Raw genomic sequence first — 20646 nt, 5'->3', positions numbered from 1 at the left:
TTGGGGAGGTTTAAAAGCTACAAAATGGCGGATTTTTTCGTGAAAACTTCAAATTTTAAGCTTTAAAAAAACATCTAAAATTCAAAAAATTAAAATAGAATAACAAAACGTAGGGGTCTAGAAAACATCTATTATTTTCTTCCATTGGAATTATTGTAATTCGTACCGTGAGGGTGTGTACTTATGCAAGCCAACAATTTTTTACTCTCTTTTGCCCTGTCTTATTGATTTGTGTGCTAGAATAAGTTTGTCGTGAATACGTTATAGTTTGGTGTAGGTGCACCGTTACAATTCTGGAAGTAAAGAAATGAAACCTTTGCTCAATTTACATAGTATACCCAAGTAGCAAATGTAACTTATTGAAATTTCAAGAGGTTCTACAATTGTTTTAGAATTGTTTTTTATGTTGGATAAGTTCAGACAGATTTTCAAATATATTAAAATCGGTTGTGCAACTTATAACTGTTAAGTTTTACAATACTACCCAAAAAATTACTATAGAACAATTTAAGGTACATCTGAAACAATTGTGCAGCAAATCACCAACTTGCCCACGTTGCACTTGCAGTTATAGAAGCTCTGCAAAAAATTTCACATCGTCATGCAAAAACGAAGTAACTAAAACAATTGTTCAACTTATCAAAATTTTTCCAAATGACTGTCATAATTGTATCCGACTCAATATATGCCGAAATTACTGTTTATCTCTTGTGAAGAAAAAAATAGTGATATTATGCTCTCCGCAAGGCAAAAACTGATAAGCCGAATTGAAAACCTCGCAGTGAAAACTATTTTGCTGCCGAGTCCGCATTGTCTTTACTGCATCATGAAATTTTAGGTCAGTGTGTGCAGTTTTCTTCATTTTTAGAAACACAAGTCGAAACTTGAAAATAAGTTGTACCAGATTTATCTGCTTGAAATGAACGCAAAACTTGCCGACATGAGAATAATATCATAAAAGTTTCAGAAATACATTATTACATACGCAATGAAACAAAAATCAAATCAGATAATTTGTATTCGGTTTTCATCTCGCAAAAAAAGAAATAGATCTAACATCACTTTTCAAAGATATTGAACGAAAAGTTAAGTTCATCATAGTTACTCTCATAGTTATAAATTACCGCTTGAGCAACTTGTTTTTGCAACTAAAGTACATGGGCTCACCAAAATAATACCTACAGTACGTATCACGTATGTCGGGTTCACTAAGATGAATGAATAACGTGCTATTTGGGATATCAACTTATGAGAACGATTTTAGATATGCATAAGTATGAAGAAATGTGTTAGTTTTATTCGTATTCACGTCATCCAGTTATGTCTTTGACATTAACCACCCATTTTCAGAACGATAGATCTGAACGAATTCGCTAACATTAAACCAGTGCTGTAGTTGCGGTTAGTCACAGTTAGTCAGTGACTAACCAGCTCTTGAAACTGCAACCGAAAAATTTTTTTTTGAAAATTTTGTAATGACTGATTCAAGTACCCTGAAGGGTGCAAAAAAAATAAAAAGGTGATTGCTCCCAGGGCGCAGGGTGAAAGTAATCTTGATTATAGCGAAATATCCTTCTGAGGGCGCAAATCATCATTTATTTTCAATCTAAATAAATAACATCTTGTATGGATAATTTGGAAGGGCGCCTTGGAAATGATTCCAGGGCGCAGACTCACGGTAGGAGAATTGATAAAAGGCTCCCACATAATTTATTCCAGGGCGCAGGATGAAAGTAATCTTGATTATAATAAAATATCCATCTGAGGGCGCAAATCAATATTTATTTTCAATCTAAATAAATAACATCCGGTATGGATATTTTGGAAGGGCGTTTTGGGAATGATTCCAGGACGCAGACTCACGGTAGGAGAATTGGAAAAGGCGCCCACATAATTGCTTCCAGGGCGCAGGATGAAAGTAATCTTGATTATAGTAAAATATCCTTCTGAGGCCGCAAATCAATATTTATTTTCAATCTAAATAAATAACATCTTATATGGATCATTTGGAAGGGCGCCTTTGAAATGATTCCAGGGCGCAGACTCACGGTAGGAGAATTTTAAAATGCGCCCACATAATTGCTCCCAGGGCACAGGATGAAAGTAATCTTGATTATAGTAAAATATCCTTCTGAGGGCGCAAATCAATATTTATTTTCAATCTAAATAAATAAAATCTTGTATGGATCATTTGGAAGGGCGCCTTTGAAATGATTCCAGGGCGCAGACTCACGGTAGGAGAATTTGAAAATGCGTCCACATAATTGCTCCCAGGGCACAGGATGAAAGTAATCTTGATTATAGTAAAATATCCTTCTGAGGGCGCAAATCATCATTTATTTTCAATCTAAATAAATAACATCTTGTATGGATAATTTGGAAGGGCGTTTTGGGAATGATTCCAGGGCGCATACTCACGGTAGGAGAATTTGAAAATGCGCCCACATAATTGCTCCCAGGGCACAGGATGAAAGTAATCTTGATTATAGTAAAATATCCTTCTGAGGGCGCAAATCATCATTTATTTTCAATCTATATAAATAACATCTTGTATGGATAATTTGGAAGGGCGTTTTAGGAATGATTCCAGAGCGCAAACTCACGGTAGGAGAATTTGAAAATGCGCCCACATAATTGCTCCCAGGGCGCAGGATGAAAGTAATCTTGATTATAGTAAAATATTCTTCTGAGGGCGCAATAAATAATACCTTGTATGGATAATTTGGAAGGGTGCCTTGGAAATTATTCCAAGGCGCAGACTCACGGTAGGAGAATTGAAAAAGGCGCAAACATAATTGCTTCCAGGGCGCAGGATGAAAGTAATCTTGATTATAGTAAAATATCCTTCTGAGGGCGCAAATCATCATTTATTTTCAATATAAATAGATATTATCTTGTAATGATAATTTGGAAGGGCGCCTGGGAAATGAATCCAGGGCGCAGGATGGAAGTAATCTTGATTATAGTAAAATATCCTTCTGAGGGCGCAAATCAATATTCATTTTCAATCTAAATAAATAAAGCCTTGTATGGATAATTTGGAAGGGTGCCTTGGAAATTATTCCAGGGCGCAGACTCACGGTAGGAGAATTGAAAAAGGCGCCCACATAATTGCTTCCAGAGCGCAGGATGAAAGTAATCTTGATTACAGTAAAATATACTTCTAATGGCGCAAATAATTATTTATTCTCAATCCAAAATAAATAACATCTTGTAATGATAATTTGGAAGGGCGCAATAGGAATTATTCTAAGGCGCAGAATCACGGTAAGAGAATTGAAAAGGGAGCCCATATCATTAATTCCAGGGCGCAGGATGAAAGTATTTTAAATACATTAAATAATTGTAGTGAGGGCGCAAATTGTAACTTATTTTCCAGCTAAAAAAAATCTTGTAAGGATAATTTGGATGGGCGCCTTAGGAATAGTTCCAGGGCACAGAATCACGGGAGGAAAATGGAAATAGATTTCAGGGCGCATAATGAGAGTATTTTTGAATACATAAAATGATCCCAGTGAGGGCGAAAGATTTTATTTCTTTTCAAGCGTAATAAATAACATCTTGTAAGGACAATTTGGAAGGGCGCACTAGGAATGATTCTAGGGCGCAAAATCACGGTTAGAAAATTGAAAAAGGCGCCCATATAATTAATTCCAGGGCGCAGGGTGAAAGTAGTTTAAATACATTAAATAATCGTAAGAAGGGGGCACAAATTATTACTTATTTTCAAGCTAAAAATAACATATCGAAGGATAATTTGGAAGATTGCCTTACTAATAGTTCCAGGGCGCAGGAAATGGGAAAATGGCGACCTATACAATAGATTACAGGGCGCAGAATGAAAGTATTTTTGAAAACATTAATTGATCCAACTGAGGGCGCAACTTATTACTTATTTTCAAGCTTAATACATAACATCTTGTAAAGATAATTTGGAAGGGCACCTCAGGAATTATTCCAAGGCGCAGAATCACGATAGGGAAATGAAGGAGTGAAGGATGAAAGTATTTTTAAATACAATCAATAATCCTAGTGAGGGCGCAAGTTTTTATTTGTTTTCACGCTAAATAAATAACATCTTGCAAAGATAATTTGGAAGGACGCTTTAGGAATGATTCCAGGGTGCAGGGTGGAAGTATTTTAAAATACATCCAATGATCCAACTGAGGGCGTAAATCACTATCTATTTTCAAGCAAAAAAAATCTTGTACGCCTAATTTGGAAGGATGCCTTAGGAATGTTTTAAGGGCGCAGAATCTCGGTAGGAGAATTAAAAAGGGTGCTCTTAAAACTTATTTCGGGCGTATGGTGGAAATCGTTTTAAATACTGTAAATAATTCTACTGAGACGCAAATCATTATTTATTTTCAAGCTAAATATATAGCATAAGTAAGGAGTGCCTCAGGATTGACATCAGGGTGCAGAACGAATTTTTTTACCTAATACTACAAAGCTTTCGAAAGCATAAATGGAGCGCAAATTATTTCTTTGTTTGTGAATTCTATAAATAGAATCTCGGGAGGAAGCAATGCACAAGTCAGCTTTGAGCAGTGCTGCCTTAACAACAATTTTTCTAACAGTTATTATATTCAAACATAAAATATACTAGCATTTATAACTGTTTGTAATCTTCATTAACAGCTTTTAATAGTTTTAAGTTGACTTTATTGAAAAATTTGACAATAATGAAGTTTTGAATAAGAAATGATGAATTTCAATAATTTTGAACGAGATGAATTAATATAAATACTGGCATCTTTTCTTAAAACTCAGCCTTGTATAGTGGAAGGTCGGTATAGTAGAATTAATTACCACATGAATTCAACTGATGGGGGTTTCATTAGTATTTTCCAATTTCTTATATGCTTCTGAGATGAGACTTTATGAAATTTTATCATTTTGATTAAAGACCTACTCAATACATAGTGAGGTAGTTCACCATTCGATAACATGAACAAAAGCATTAAATTCACTTGTGAAGAAGCAAATAATAGCAGACTTCTTAGACATTTTCATCACGAGGAAGACGGAAAACTTATCCTTTTTGATATATAGAAAGCTAACTAATACGGAAAGTATTATACGTTATACTTCTAATCTTTCTCATCAGCACAAAATGGCAGCTTTTCACCATGATTCATTGAATGCATAACCTAGCTCATGGAGAAAATGCGGTAAGAAACGAGAAAAAATACATTCTCGATATTGGAAAGCTCAATTAATATTCGAAGCAATTAATTCAAAAAAATTTTGATAAAAAAAAACTGTTGAAAACAATCACTTCCTACTTCAACCCAACCATCAGAAAAATTAAAAATAGTTTTAATAGATTTCAGCTATGATATTAAACATCTGCCCAAAACAAAACTAAAAAGTTTTGGTCTGGATTTGGTATTCCGTAAGAATAATACTAGGATCTACGTAAGACCATAGAGATACTTTGAAAAAATCCGGATCATATAAACAAAGTGCACTTCGGAGAAATTAGATAAAGTTATCATTCCATTAAAATTGTATGTTAAACATCTAACCGATGGAATCTAAACGTAGCTGAAAGTTTAAGAATATATGAAAATATAAACATTCCAATCTACCATTTATTTAAATGTAACTTATCAAAATGAGTTATCTGTAAGATGTAAAATGATTCACCTGTACTAGTACAACAGAGATAGCACCGCACTTTCCTCCCACTATTAGTATCTGTGTCTGTTACTATTTCGTGACATTAGTGGGAAATAGTTAGGAAATTTTTAATATTGTAGAAATAAATGGAATTTATTTTCTTAAAAAGCTATCCACTAAACGCTAAAATAAATTCGTATTTATCGGTTACTCAATTTGCTTAGTATTGGTCGCCTTAAAAGTTAAAAAATCAAAATCGAAAGCAGATAAATATTCCTATAATATCGAAAAACATACTGAAATCGAAAAGAGATATGGAATTTCTCTAGTCAATAACAAAACTTATTCTCAGTTTAATTTTACTGCCAAATAACAAAAACAAAATTGAAAAACATAATCAGTTATTGATCTGCTCTGACATTACTGAAAACACCACTAACAAAGGCTAAAAATAGAATGGGCAAAATAATACAACAAAATCTCATCCGGGAATTTACATTTTAGTGATTTTATTCGCAACAACGAAAAAAGAATTCTGTGATGGATTATTTTATTCATAACCGTAAACCGGTTTCGAACTTCGGATCTCCCGATTTCAGAAGATCTAACTCATTTAACGCTATAGACTATGATAGCCACTTGAAGACATCATGATTTTTTTCAATGATATGACAAGCTGTATTAATTCGAGAAGCTTTTTGCTGGTATTTTCTGTCAATGTATACTCGTTTGTGTACAAGACGCGTAGTACGAAATTGCATACATTTAGGCAATTTGACTAAAATGGAAAATAATCAATCGCCAAAATATTGATAATGAACTAGAGTAGACTGGATTATAATATTGTGCCGCGTATACGTTAGCTGTACCCAGCATGTATTAAATGACATTTTTATGAATAAAGTTGTCAGTAGATAGATTCTACCGGCATGAGCTCCATTCGTCGTTGCCATTAGGGTATGAATAGATACTGTATTTCATGGATAGTGAGACGTGCTTTTTTGTTTTTTTCATTTTGAAAACTATGCAATAATTGCATCAACCATCTTTTAAAACGAGCTTGAGTTTCATAGGGTATCTGTACCCTAGATCATCTCAGGTTTACCACTAATTTAACATTTTAGGATCATTACTAATAATGATATCTGCTGTCTTTGATTAATACATTGCACTGTGGGGAAAAAGGATGAAAAACGCGAGTTTACTCAATAATTTCATAGAAATCTTTGAAAATATTTATAAGTATGTTTATCTTATGTAGAATTGACCGTAGAATCGATTGATGATAATTAGAATTGCCACAAAATTCACTATCATGGCCGTTTTGCCCCAATTTTTTCTTTTTTCCTACCTCACTAACTGTAAAACCTTGAAAAATGTATTCGACTAATGACTCCTGGCATTTTTATTAGTTTTATAAATAGATTGCTGTTTGTTAGAACGATTGCAAAAAACTGTTTTCTGTCTTACTTCAAATCATTTTCTTCAATCAATTATGTTAAACCAAGATAGTTCGATGTTACGCACATAGCCCTACAAATTAATTAACAGGTAGTTTCCATGATCCCATGAATCGTGCAACATCGTTCTACCCCAATTGTCCTTCAAACTCAATTTTGAGTGATCCAAGTACATGCAATGGGAATAACAATACTAGCTCGTTTAACCCGTTTTACTCCAATTAATTCCATAAATCGTACCATTAATTAAACTTTCGTTCACATTTCAAAAGAAGGCTTACTGCGGTTGATCAAAACCTACTGATATTGTGCAGAATACCATGAAAAGTAGATTACAAATAGATTCAATGACCGCACGAATCATGCTATACCGTGTTACTCCAATTTATCCTATCAATATTGGTGTGAAACGGTATAACATGATTTTAAGTTTAAGTTCTTTCTAGTTCTTCTTTTTTTTTGACTGATATAATTTTAATCAGCCGCAATAAGCCTCCTTTCGGAATGCGATAGAAATTTTAACCAATGATACGATTTATGAAATAAATTGGTGTAAAACGGATTAAAAGGGCTAGTACTACCAATCCTATTGTATGTACTTGGATTTCTGCAGTTTCCTACGTAATGTGAACCAATATTGATAGATCGTATTGGATCTGGTTCTGGATTGTAGATTAAAAACGGTACAACGAGTTTCCTGCTGTCATTAAAACTATATGCCAATGATTTGTCAGACCTTTTTACATCAGAAACATTCTATTCGGTCTTCTGAAACTTCTTCTGTGATATGTTATATGGTTAAACTTTATTACAATCCAGTACAAAAAGAAGGGTGGGTAATGTCAGAGACATAACTGGATGACTTGAATAGGAATTAAACTGGTACACTCCCGAATATCAGTTAGTGAATCGATTATGTGAATTGTGCAAGCTTTCCCCTTTTTTACTAGAGTTTGAAACGATGCACTGCACTCAAGTATGGATTAGTTACATCAAACGTTCTGACATACAGTTCAATATTATGAAATAATTTATATAGTTCTTCATGATAAAAAAGGAGGACGTATACGTTCAACTTTTTTATTCAATACGAAAAATTTTGAAATTTATATTAATGCAAATATAATGAACATTAAAACATGTCACTACCAAAATCCAAATAAAAAAGTCGAGAAAAAATGCGAAAATTTATCAATTAGAATCAATTAAACTGTGAACCTTCACTAAACTGGTTATATTCACTTCTGATTTGCATAGGTATTTCACCAGATAAGTATTTCTAATAGTCCTTTAGATAATATTTAAATCTATTAGAAGGACTGATTTTGCGTAATATTCCCCATCGTTTTCCACTTATTTTGTTAGAATACAAACGATAAGCAGCAGGATTACGCAATCGATCTGCTTTGAAGGGATTAAATACTGAACGCCATTGATGAAATATCGAACTGAATTCTTGATACTTGAACCTGAGCTGAACGAAATATATCAAGTATTAACGTTTTATACCTACCCAGGTACGAGAAAAACGTCATGACTTTTCTTTCGTTTATACCAAAAATTTCAGAACACTTTAATTTTGAATTATTTGTGATTATGTCATACAACTGAAAATGTTATCATAAATTGATGATGATATTTCTGATGGCATGTAGTAAAAATTATGTTGATACGTTAGATACAACAAGAGATACTCACGATTAAAAACTTATTACTCTCTCAGAGGGGAAATTTGTAAAAGGCGCCTTTTAGTCGACGACAAAAGGGACCTTGAGGTAAAATGAACATGATAGCATTTAGTGCGGTCCTTCTAAGTACGTAGAATCGATTTTACTGACCATTTTACACCAAAAAATGCTTTGTGGTCATCTGCCTCCAAAAAAGTCGTAGCGTTTTTGATCCATTTTTCCCTACTGTGCATTGGTTCAAAGAATAAGAAGAAAATATATGCATTCTGCTCCGATTTTCACGTTTTCATAACAGAAGTATAGTTCATTTTCACACTAATTTTGATTGTTAGGGCTGCTTCGGCGAAGATATTGGCTCCGAATGCATCATATGTGACTATGTGTGCTGAAGACCGAGTAATCGGATAAATACTGTGATGTCTTGACTAATGAGACGACTATTGGTTCAACTGCCCTATATCATTTGAATTAGTCTAGATGGCAAAATGTTCGTGTAGGTGTGTGTCAAAATATTTGACAAATTTTTCACAATAATTGTTTGGCTAATTTGCATAAATTTCAATTCAAACGAAAAGTATTATAACAGTTTAACTGAAATTTCAATTGAATTTCATCTGAATCTTACAACGGATTCCGGGATAATAGGGTGATAAGTGTTAAATATTTCAATTTCCACGAATATTTTATTTGAAAGAGACAGTGCAAAAGTACGCAAAATCAATTTGCAGGTCTTGTTAGTTCATGGCTAAATACAATTCGTTGAAACAGCTGTTGCGTTCTTTATTCTTTTATTTCTGATAAATTTCCTTACCAAGAAGACTTCCGGATCCGGAAATATAGGGTAAAGTGGGTTAAAAATTTTATACCATAACTGAAAAAAGGGCGAAAATTTTCTAATTCCACCTCAAATTTTCTCCAATTGATAGTTTTTATCAGTAGACGGTCAAACAAACCGATTTCGGTTATTCTTTCAAGAATCGAAGAAAATTATTTTGAAGAATACTACAGTATTATATATGATAGTATGATTGGTATGAGAAAGGCATAATTACACCAGTAGGTGGATTAAAACAGGTTTTTGGTATCGCCATCACCGCAATCACTTTTTCAGAGATGACCGAACCGATTTTCACTAACTTAGATTCAAATGAAAGGTCTTATGGTCCCATAGCTTGTTATTTAATTTCATCAGGAACCGAATTTCGGAGTTACAAGGTAATATGTGAAAATGAAAAACCTAGTGGTGTAATGATGCCTTTTTCATATTACTAATATTTTCAAAAACATGACTAGAAGATTCTGTCAAATTTCTTTTTTTCAAACTTGAATAAAATTAAAAACTTTCTTCGGTATAAACTACCATCACCTTTTCAATTTGTAAACAGTTATGTCAGATTAACCAAGATAATCTTATTTAAATTAGAAATTAATCTTAAGCACACAAGATTTATCTGGGGTAGTAGCAGATATCTTAGGCGAGAACGACATAGCAAAAAGTTTCATCGAGTTAATAACAATTGATCACAGCCTCCACAGTTTCGCTTCTGCATTGATTGACCAATTCGTTCCAGCTTATATATCCCCCATTCTTTCAAAACCATCGTCTCCGTTAGGGGAAAGCCAGTAAGCCAGAATAGTGTCTTTTATTTTTAGCAGAAAAAACTGGTGAGTAATGTCAGACATAACTGGATGACGTAAATACGAATAAAACGACATGCTTTTTCTACATATCTGAATATCGACAATCACACGTACTAGTTGATTTGCAAACTTTCAATGCGTCACTTGCATAAATGTAACAGTAAAATTTTACGGCAGACCACATGAGAATAATATGACATTAATTACAATAACTTACTTGTCAAACCTGTTTCGAAAACACTAATTGTATAGCGAGTTGATAGAATATCCACAAACCAAAAGCCGTCATCTTGGATTTTATGAATTTTAAAATATATATTATTAATAACAACTTGTCAAGCGCGGAAAAATGCCAGTTGTAATTCCTTATAAAAAGATTTTGGGCCATGAACCGTGGAATTGAAACATATGCTTGATACAGTGAAGAACAATCCGGGACAGCTGCTAGGAATGAATGCCGTCTTCAATTTACAATTTTAAACAAACTAAGATTGAAATAAGTTTTCACAGAATTATCAAAACATGCACTATTTGATGCTTCACGCAAACTTACGTGAAAAACATGTAATGTTGTGAGTGTTGAAAATTATATGGCATGAAATTCAACGATATGAACAAAAAATAAAAACTCATAGAGCAAACAATGGTAACTTCAACCAAAAATCATTAAATGGCAAAGTATGTCCGTTAGTTGACTGAGTCACCCAAGCCGCTGATGAGTAAATGGTTCATACAAATTTATATAGTCCCACTTGCTAACCAAGTTCAAATTACGTCAATTTTTGCGTCATTTTACAATTTATACAGTAAAAATATCTGAAAATTTCTCAGTTCAAAAAAAATCTTGTGATTTTACATCTTATAAGATGCACATAAATGGAGCGTCATGTTTTAAACTAATTTATATGCAAGAACATGTAGAATTGTGTGATATGAAAATTACATGGCTTGAAAACGAATGAAATAAAATACAAAATATCAATAGCAACTGCGCGAGACTTGAACAAAAGAAGCATCAGATCTCAAAGCGCTCCAGTTAATCGACTGGGCCACAGAAGCACATATCTGCTTAGTGAATAATTGATACCTCTAAACGCATACAGCGTCACTTGGTAGCCAAGTGCAAATTACATTAGGAGCTAGTAAAATTCTGCTCGAGTGGAATATTGCGTCAATTGATATATTGAGTTGTTATGAATCGTATCGTTTGTAGAATTGTGTCACCTGTAAAATTTACAATTTTTTCCTGTGTTAATAAAATGGAATCTTAATGCTTACAAAAACAGTGAAAACGGAAATCTGCATTAGACAAAATTTTCCATTAAATGTAACATAAATTTCAAAAAATCTATTCACATATTAATATTAAATTTGTTGCCGTTAAATTTTTTATGCAGAGTAAACTTTAAAATAGATAATTCTTCATTTTCTTTCTATCAGTTGTATTTTCCATCATGATTGATTGAAATTAACATGTTTAGCGCGTAAATTTCACTTACTTACACTTACTTACTTTTTGTTACATCTGATTCAATTCAATTTTACAGGTTTCTTCCAAACTGCGAAGTGGTATCGGTGCAAAAAGTTTAGCACAGGTGCAATTGGCAATTGGTTTCAGTACATCCTCCACTACACACGGGGTCTTTTACGTTATCGATGAGTTCTACATCAGTTTAGGTTGCACGTTAGGCATGATCTAATATTCTCAAGTATCATGCATTTGGTGCAATATGCAATTTCAAATGGTTTTTGATGATAGACGGAAACATTAGATCACAAAACACACCAGATAGTCGACTGAGCCACAGAAGCACATATCTGCTTGGCTGTTAATTAGTAAGAATTATGTCACCTGTAAAATTCATAATTTCTTTCTGTGCAGTTTTGAAGAAGTAGATTTTGAACTCTATCTCAAAATCACACAATCGGAACTATTATTTGAAAGAATAATAAATACAGAAAGTGGAAATCTCAACACCTGGGTACTTAGAAACATTAACATTCAGATTATGATAACACTTATGTCTGTTGCAAATGAGTCTTCATGGTTGATTTGTGTGGCAATTGTAGAGTTTCACGAAACTTACAAAAGAGTTAGAAATGAGTTGTTGAGGAAAATACGGCGCCTCGCTCGCAACAAATAAGTCTGATAATAGAACTATATAACTGTTGTATACAAAAATACGAAGATGAAGAAACAGCAAACCCCGTTAAAAAATCTAACTTCAGTCAATTGCAATGCGCCCCTGTACCACGGAAATCCAGGCGCCCCATCAACAAAGTCAACGACTAACCAATTAAATTTGAACAACTACGGCACTGCATTAAACCCAACTTGATGTTTCTGAGCATGTTTGAAAAAAAAATATCTGAATTTGGTTCGGTGTCCGTTCCAGAAATGGGAGCAAAATTAGAAAATTCCTTGACTAGTTTTGTTTTTGTTTATTTATCTTATTAGAACAGTGTTGGTCGAGAAAATTATTTTTATCATTAAAAAAGGGATGCTCAATATTGTTCCAACTAAAGGTGAATCGTTCACGAACACTTTTAATTCGGATTTTTCTATTGAGTACCTGGTCGTGTCGTCGGTTTTACCGAGTCCTTTAATTCGCTTTGTCGCTCGCAATCTGTCATAATATCTGGAATTCACACGCCCATCTCTTGAAGCGTGTCAAAATTTGTGAAAGACGCCTGATGAAATATGCTTACATGTTTTGTTTTTCGAAATAGCTCCAAATCATCATGTAAAAGCATACAAATTTTATAACGGAAACGCTGATATTAGAATTTCGACGAATGAAATGTTTTAAACGTGTCAAAAAATATTACCATTTATTTCATGCTTTAACATAAGTCTGTCGATACGCATTTTGAAAATGAGCGCAGATTATTTCGAATAAATCACAATGATTACAACATCAAGAAAAGCTGACTTTTTCCAATCGAACAAAAAAAATGTTATTATATCGTTTGGAACAACATAAGACTCATCCATCGGTACCAGTGCCAATATTGCTCGGTGTCTCGGTGTTTTACTTAGCACTCACGTTTAGTTCATTTCCAACCAGCAGCGGATCGGGAAAACATCAACATCGATTTCAGGGTGAGTCAGTAAAAGTCTAATAATTGTTTATTTAAGTAGAAATTGCGATCCGAGTGAATTTTGCAAGCAACCTTCGACCAGAATTCGACGGCGATCGGACTATTGCACCAGACGCGCGACTAGTCGAACCTGTAGCACCTGTGGCCTACATTCGCGTTGTTGAGTAATCATGCGCTCGGTGAAAGATGCATTCGTGACCCGAAGAGTGTCTTAATTTCTTGTGACATTTAAGTGCTATTAATGTTGAATTGCACCAGAAATTGGAAATTTATGCCATTAAATTCGAGTGAAATTGACAGTTAAATGACAGTTTCAGCGAAATGAACGTCAAATTTGATCAACAGGTGCATTGTTTTGGATTTATATAGTTTTAAAGTTTCTCGCTGGAATTATTCTGGTTCTGGAATAAAACACAAAGGCAAACTATAAGTATTCGGTTTCTGTCTGTTGTGATAAACGTGACCATGAAAACAAAATAGAGATGATACGGGTACGAGCAGGGCATCACTTTCATATGCTTCGCAATGCCGCAGCAGTTATTGACTCATTCATTTGGTGCCAATATAGACATCATTTTCGATAGGTAGTGTCGGCGAAAAGTATAAGCATTTTCTCGTTACGAGTTCATTTACCAGAAGAGTGTTTATTTGTCTATTTCGAAAAGATATTCAGATTTTATAGTTAGAAAAAAATTCAATCTATTTTAGTGTTGATTTTGTCATCATGGAATCTGTTTATTTTTGTTTTCATGGGTTTTATCGTCTATCGTTTGTTCAGTGAATCCAATGCTGATAGGATCTATTGCAAAGTAGCTCGTTATATTCGTTTTATACAGGTTGGTCGTGAGTTCATTCGATGGATACATAAACGGAATGAATAGGCCGGTGGCAAAGGGACTCGTTATAGGGTGATGTGAAATTCAATGGAACAGAAAAAATATTTGATCATTGAATTTCGATGCACTATGTAATAAATCGTAGTGAATCTGGAATCATAGCATGTTGTTGTGATCATTGTTCTGTGTTTCAGTTTACCTTTTTCACAATAGTAACGAGCAGACATATTGTTATATTGTGTTGTTTATTATATTGTTTATTTTTGATAAAAGCAGATCGATGAGTGATAGAACCGCTAGAATGATAAGTCCGGAAACGTCGCATTTTTCATTGATTAATGGTTAAACTTTAAACTAATATAATGATTATATATTTAATTATATTATAAAAAATCCATTATAAGTTATCGATGTTGCGTAGTTTCTGGCACATAGATTTGGCGGGACAATGAATACAAACTTAATCAGGCATCGTGTCACAACCTTCTATCAGAACGCTGTTGAGCATATCAGTAGCAATATTACGTTACGGTACAATATTTTGAACTGCTATGCACTGAAGAGTCGAACACGAAACGTAAGAAAAATTCACGCCTTTTTTGTGATAACGGGCAATAAACCATCCAAAAACATTTACTTTGAAGAGCAATTTCGAATGACTCGGCACTCGCTGAGAGTTAGTCATTATAGTAAACGACAGAGAAAAGTTTTCTCTTTCGTCTGGTGTTAAATTTAATACTCTATTTTTCATAGCTCGTCTGCAATTTTTTTCGATAGTGGAAGTTGACAGTTGGCTTATTGGCCGTTATCACAAAAAAAAAAGGCGTGAACTAATCAGAGCGGTACACAGTGGACGGAAACTGAAAAAAGACGGTCAAAAGTCTGTACTGGCTTTCATTGACGTGCTTAGGTGTCTTTACAAAAGTTTCTCAGTATTGTATGACGCGACTGTTGGAGGAGGTCCCTTAATTTTTATTAAGAGGGTAGTAACAATTTCGAGTAAAAAAATATTTTTATTCAATGATTTTTTTTCATCTTACAGTTTTGATGAAAATAAGATTTTGAGTGTTTTTCACGTAATTTCTATACAAAAATTATTTTTTTATTTACTTATGAATCGGGATCCCATGAATTGGTTATTAGTTTCATCGAATCCTTTGGTTACAAATATTCGTGAATGGTAAAAACAGTCCTAGAAGCATCTGTCGGACGATGCTAAGAGTCTTTTAGCTGGTTAAGAACATTGTCAGCTATCATAAAATAAATACAAATAACTAAAAAAATTAGTTTTGATCATACTTTTCTCTACCAGAAGATGACATAACATAATTCGATTTGATGATTGCTTTTTTTTTAGTCGTGAAAAAACAGTTACTAAACTATTCAATTTATAGACTTCGATGTGAAAAAAAATCGCATTTTGTGGCAACTACCATTGTAATGAATATATATTGAAATCTGATCTGACATGAAGTGAACCTTATCATTGCAAATGTCAAGGACAAGGATATTTGAGAGAAACATATTTCGCCTGCAGACGATCGCGGACGAGTAATTCAACCACGGTATGAAAGCTCTTTTGAAGTAGTTTGATATGAAGGTAGTCTCATCTGCACCTTTCTGCGCTTTTTGATGATAGACAGTTTGAAATTTTGTAAAAAAAAACATAAAAAATGGCTCTATTGCATTAAACTGAAATGATAGCAGCATAGTATGTTTGAGAAAGTTGTGTAGTTTTTAATGACGAAAAACTTTGCATAACATGAAAAACTCATATACATTGAAAATATATGTGTTTTCTTACAAAAACTGGTTTTAGGACACCTTTTTCAGAAAATACATTATATCATGAATTACACTCAAGCTACGGGAATAGTACCTTCAGCAAATTTGTTTGAAATAACTTTCTGAACAACTTTGTTGAAGTAACTTAGCCCCAATATTTGCTCTGAACTAAAATAATATTTTTATCTCCCTTTTAGGGGGATTAATCACATTAATAAATTTTGCCAAAAGATGGCATTCTGAGCAACTTTGCTGAAGATACTGTACCTCACAAACCACGTTCCTATCAGTTATCAATTAAGAGCGTGAAATTGCGCTTTTGAACCACTGTGCACTGTGCGGTAGGGGAAACTATGGATTGCTATCTTGACAAACATTTGTACTCGTAGCGATGAATAAACATGTACTAGTGACAAATACAAACTATTATTTGTATTTGTTTGTGAATAATACCACATATCAAATGGCATACCAAACGGCTTTACAACATTACAAGCTATGCCAAAGATTAACTTAAGATTACAATGTTTCATGGATTTCTAAGACAGAACAACAAAACCGGATTACCTTGAAAATTGAAGTAAAAAACCGCGTAAGCTTTGGAAATCTGCGTAAAAAACACGTCACTTCGGAAAAACGAGTAACTTCGGAAATCTGCATCAAAGAGCCGGGTAAAAACCTCATAAAAATCGTGCATTGAAAGAACAAAAATTCTAAATATTCCTCTTTTCTCACAATCGACGTTCAACAGAATCCGCCGAAATTGAGTTCGTCAGACTTTTGTTGATACCGATATGCTGTATGCTGTTGTTTCGGACCAATTTTGCTTGCATCAATAAAATGTTTCGATCATCATCCTCATTGAACATAACTCAAAAATGAGTGACACGCTACTCATTCTTAAAAAAAGTGCCCTTAGTCAGAATTGAACGATTTTGGATTTCTCACTAAACACTCAACACTAATTGAAACCGCACAAATTTCTATTAAAATCATGGTCAATGATTGATCGTTGATAGTTTTACAAACAAGTTCAGGATACGGCCACGAGAATTGATTTCTTCCTGCATTTTAAAATTTGATAAGAATGATCCAAGATTGGAAATACACTGAAAAATACACACAAAACGTGGTTGAAGCAAATACAAATTATAATACGGAGTACTCCGACAAATTTTCAAGGACACATTTTGCATCGTGCGGTACATTGTCATGATACACTGTCAGAGTGACAATGTACTTTAACGAATTTCCTATAAAACTAGCAACACTGAACACGTTCACTATAGTTACTGTTTATTATAATGAAAAATATGTAAACATATTACTTACATATTTGATCCTTAGTAAAACTATGGAGCGAAATTTCGGACGACCCTGTTCGTGTGTCACATCCCTCTACTAAGCAACTTCTCACCATTTCGAAAGCTTCTCGGTTTATTAGCCGGCGATATTTAGACTGATTGTTGCAGTTTAATACAGCAACGATAAACAAACAAGTTTGTTTTGCACCGTAGCAACTAGCATAAAGCGTTGCCAGAAACGATCTCCTTTCACATTTTCACACTATCGCAACGAAAGGGAGATATTTGCTAGGCTTACTTGTTCATGCTGTGAACCAAACATTGGCGATTCGTTTATATGGGACTTAGGGGTATTATTATTTGTATTTGGTTGAAGTATTATTTTCACATCAAATGTTCGAAATCTCAACGCCTACTCTAATGTATGATTAAATGCGAGAGAACTTATGGCTTGAATCATAAATCAAATAAACATAGATTTCTCACAGTACGGTGACACTAACAGCACCTCTAGTGACAAACGGGTGTACTTATTTCCATTAGCTACTGTGGTTGTGTTAAATGCGCAGGCAACTTTTTGCATGCATTTTAGGAGCATTTACGCACCCATTCTCCACCAGACGGTGCTTTTGGTGTCACGGGTTTCTCAACTACATTACTATTACACTGGGAAATCTATGTTTATTTGATTTATGCTTGAATGAATTTTACTCAAACCCATACTCAAATTTTGACATATTGTTCCTGTTTACGGATTCGAATGGTCGAAACTCAAATGCTCGGTTCATTTTTCAAATGGCCGTGTGAGCAAGTGACAGTTTCTCTTTGTTCTCTTTCGATTATTGTGACGTGATCGTAAATTTTTTCTTGGATTTTACAATTCTGTTTGGAAATGGAAAGTTTTGGGTATCATTTTATACAAAGAGTTAAGTGATAATCGTTAAAACCGCTTGGTAATTAATAGAAGAGAAATAACACAAAGTCACTTGCTCTTACGGCCTTATGAAAATTCAACCGAGAATTATGAGGTGTGTTCAAATAGCGTGATAAAGATTAATTTTTTTGTCGACCATAGCGTTTTCGTTGAATATTTAAACATCAAACACGAATAGTTATTCCCACTTATCTGAAATAAAAAAAGCATTTGTAAATGTTTTACATGTGAAATTTCCTTTTTTCGAGCCATTTTCCGCGATCACAGTCGGTTTCGCGCATGTAAACAATGACAGGAATATACACTGAGCTCTTTTTTTCTGCGGTTTTTTTATGCGACTTTTTAATGCGAATTTTCAAAGTTATGCGGTTTTTTATGCGAAGTTTCAGAGTTATGCGGTTTTTTATGCGAAGTTGCAGAGTTATGCGGTTTTTTTATGCGAAGTTTCACAGTTATGCGGTTTTTTATGCGTTTTTTTCATGCGGTAGGTAAACTCGCATAAAAAAAGACTTCAGTATACTTGACACACAGAATTCGTCAGAGGGCATACATGTTTCAGAAAAATTCTTTGACACATAGCGTCCATATTTGAAAAATATCTTCCATTCTTAAAAATAAGATTTTTTGATTTTTTATAGTTACTTGGCAAATAATAATTAGCTAAATAAATACATTGTATAATTCTATTAAGTAAAGGGTGATTTTTTTGTTGATATCTTTTTGACAACACTGTTTCACGGTGTTCTATAAATTAATCATGAATCGTCGTTTGGTCTATAATGTAATCATGAATGGGCGCTAGCAAAGTTGGAGGAAGAACTTCTTTTTTATCGAAAAATTGTGTTCAGCGGCGAAGCTCATTTTTGGTACGTCAACAAGCAAAATTGCGCAATGGAGTAAAGACCAGCCAGAAGCATTGCAAGAGCTACCTATGCATCCAAAAATAAAAATCACTGTTTGGTGTGGATTATGGGTCGGATCTTGCGTATGGGTCATCTAAAGCAGAGCCGCGGCTAACATTTGCATGAAATCATCTTCAAACATTAAATTATATTGATCGTCCTATCGATTCCAATAAAGATTTCACCAATTTTCTAAATTTTTTTGTTACTTTTTGACAATCAAATCTTATACCTCTTAAAAAATCACCCTTTACAATCAGGTTTATTACCTTCACAGCTAACCTCAATCGGATAAACACATTTTGACAGTTCAGCGGTATCGTTTGTGAATAGACTTTTTTTAGTCTGTAGACAAACGGATGAGACCGTTCACGGTTCATATCGCCTAAATAGAGTTTCAAAACATTTGTTAACGATTCGGTTCGTTTTTGAGATTTATCAAATACCAGTGACTAGTTGTGAAGTGTAAAGATGATTGTTTGAGATGTGTTCCTCGATTTAGTTTAAGCTTGTTTGTAAACAGTACCGCTGAACTGTCAAGGTTGAATTCTTGTTCATTTGTGACGTCACGTCAATCTAATAAAAATCAATTACAAAAATTAATTCCCTTGATTTTAACTTGAGACTTTTTAACACAACTGAATGCATCATACAAAATTCTATTTTAATTTATCTAGCCATGTATTGATGACTTTGTATTCATAATCACGTATAACAGATCGGCTGAAAAGTTCGTATCGTTTCTATGAGAGGGCGCCACTAGAAATAAATCCATACCATTTTCAGTTAGTACCAACCTTCAAAAGATACGTGTATAAATTTGACAGCTGTCTGATTATTAGTTTGTGAGATATTGCATTTTGAGTGAAGCTAGTTTTGTTATTGTGAAATAAATGGAAAAAAGGAATTTCGTGTGTTGATGAAACACTACTTTTTGATGAAAAAAAGTGCCGCCGATACCAAAAAATGTCTTGAAGAGTGTAATCCAGACTCTGCACCGGGCGAAGCAACAATTCGTAAGTGGTTTGCAAAATTTCGTACTGGTCATATGAGCACCGAAGACGATGATCGCAGTGGACGTCCAAAAGAGGCAGTTACCGATGAAAACATGAAAAAAATCCACAAAATGATTTTCAATGACCGTAAAGTGAAGTTGATCGAGATAGCTGACACCCTAAAGATATCAAAGGAACGTGTTGGACATATTATTCACGAATATTTGGATATGAGAAAGCTTTGTGCAAAATGGGTGCGCGTGAGCTCACAATCGATCAAAAACAACAACGAATTGATGATTCTGAGCAGTGTTTGGAGCTGTTATATCGAAATAAAACCGATTTTTTCGTCGATATATAACAATGGACGAAAC

At 33.9% G+C, this 20646-nt stretch overlaps 1 protein-coding gene across 4 annotated transcripts in view; it reads left to right on the top strand.

Annotated features, from left to right (window-relative positions):
• The window catches only part of LOC131429553 (zinc transporter ZIP1), a 41925-nt gene that overhangs the window by 17479 nt on the left and 3800 nt on the right, over positions 1–20646 (top strand). The window contains exon 1 of one of the 4 annotated variants that reach the window (XM_058593750.1): positions 13450–13517. The exons of 2 other annotated variants lie outside the window; for them this stretch is intronic. The gene's annotated coding sequence lies outside the window, so the exon portion shown is untranslated. Of the gene's footprint in view, positions 1–13449; positions 13518–13577; positions 13862–20646 lie in introns of those variants that run through there. One more of the 4 variants, XM_058593752.1, reaches the window with a different exon arrangement.

This window comes from Malaya genurostris, chromosome 2, assembly GCF_030247185.1.
Source record: "Malaya genurostris strain Urasoe2022 chromosome 2, Malgen_1.1, whole genome shotgun sequence".
Taxonomy (NCBI): Eukaryota; Metazoa; Arthropoda; class Insecta; order Diptera; family Culicidae; genus Malaya; species Malaya genurostris.
This window is presented reverse-complemented; position numbering and strand designations above follow the sequence as displayed.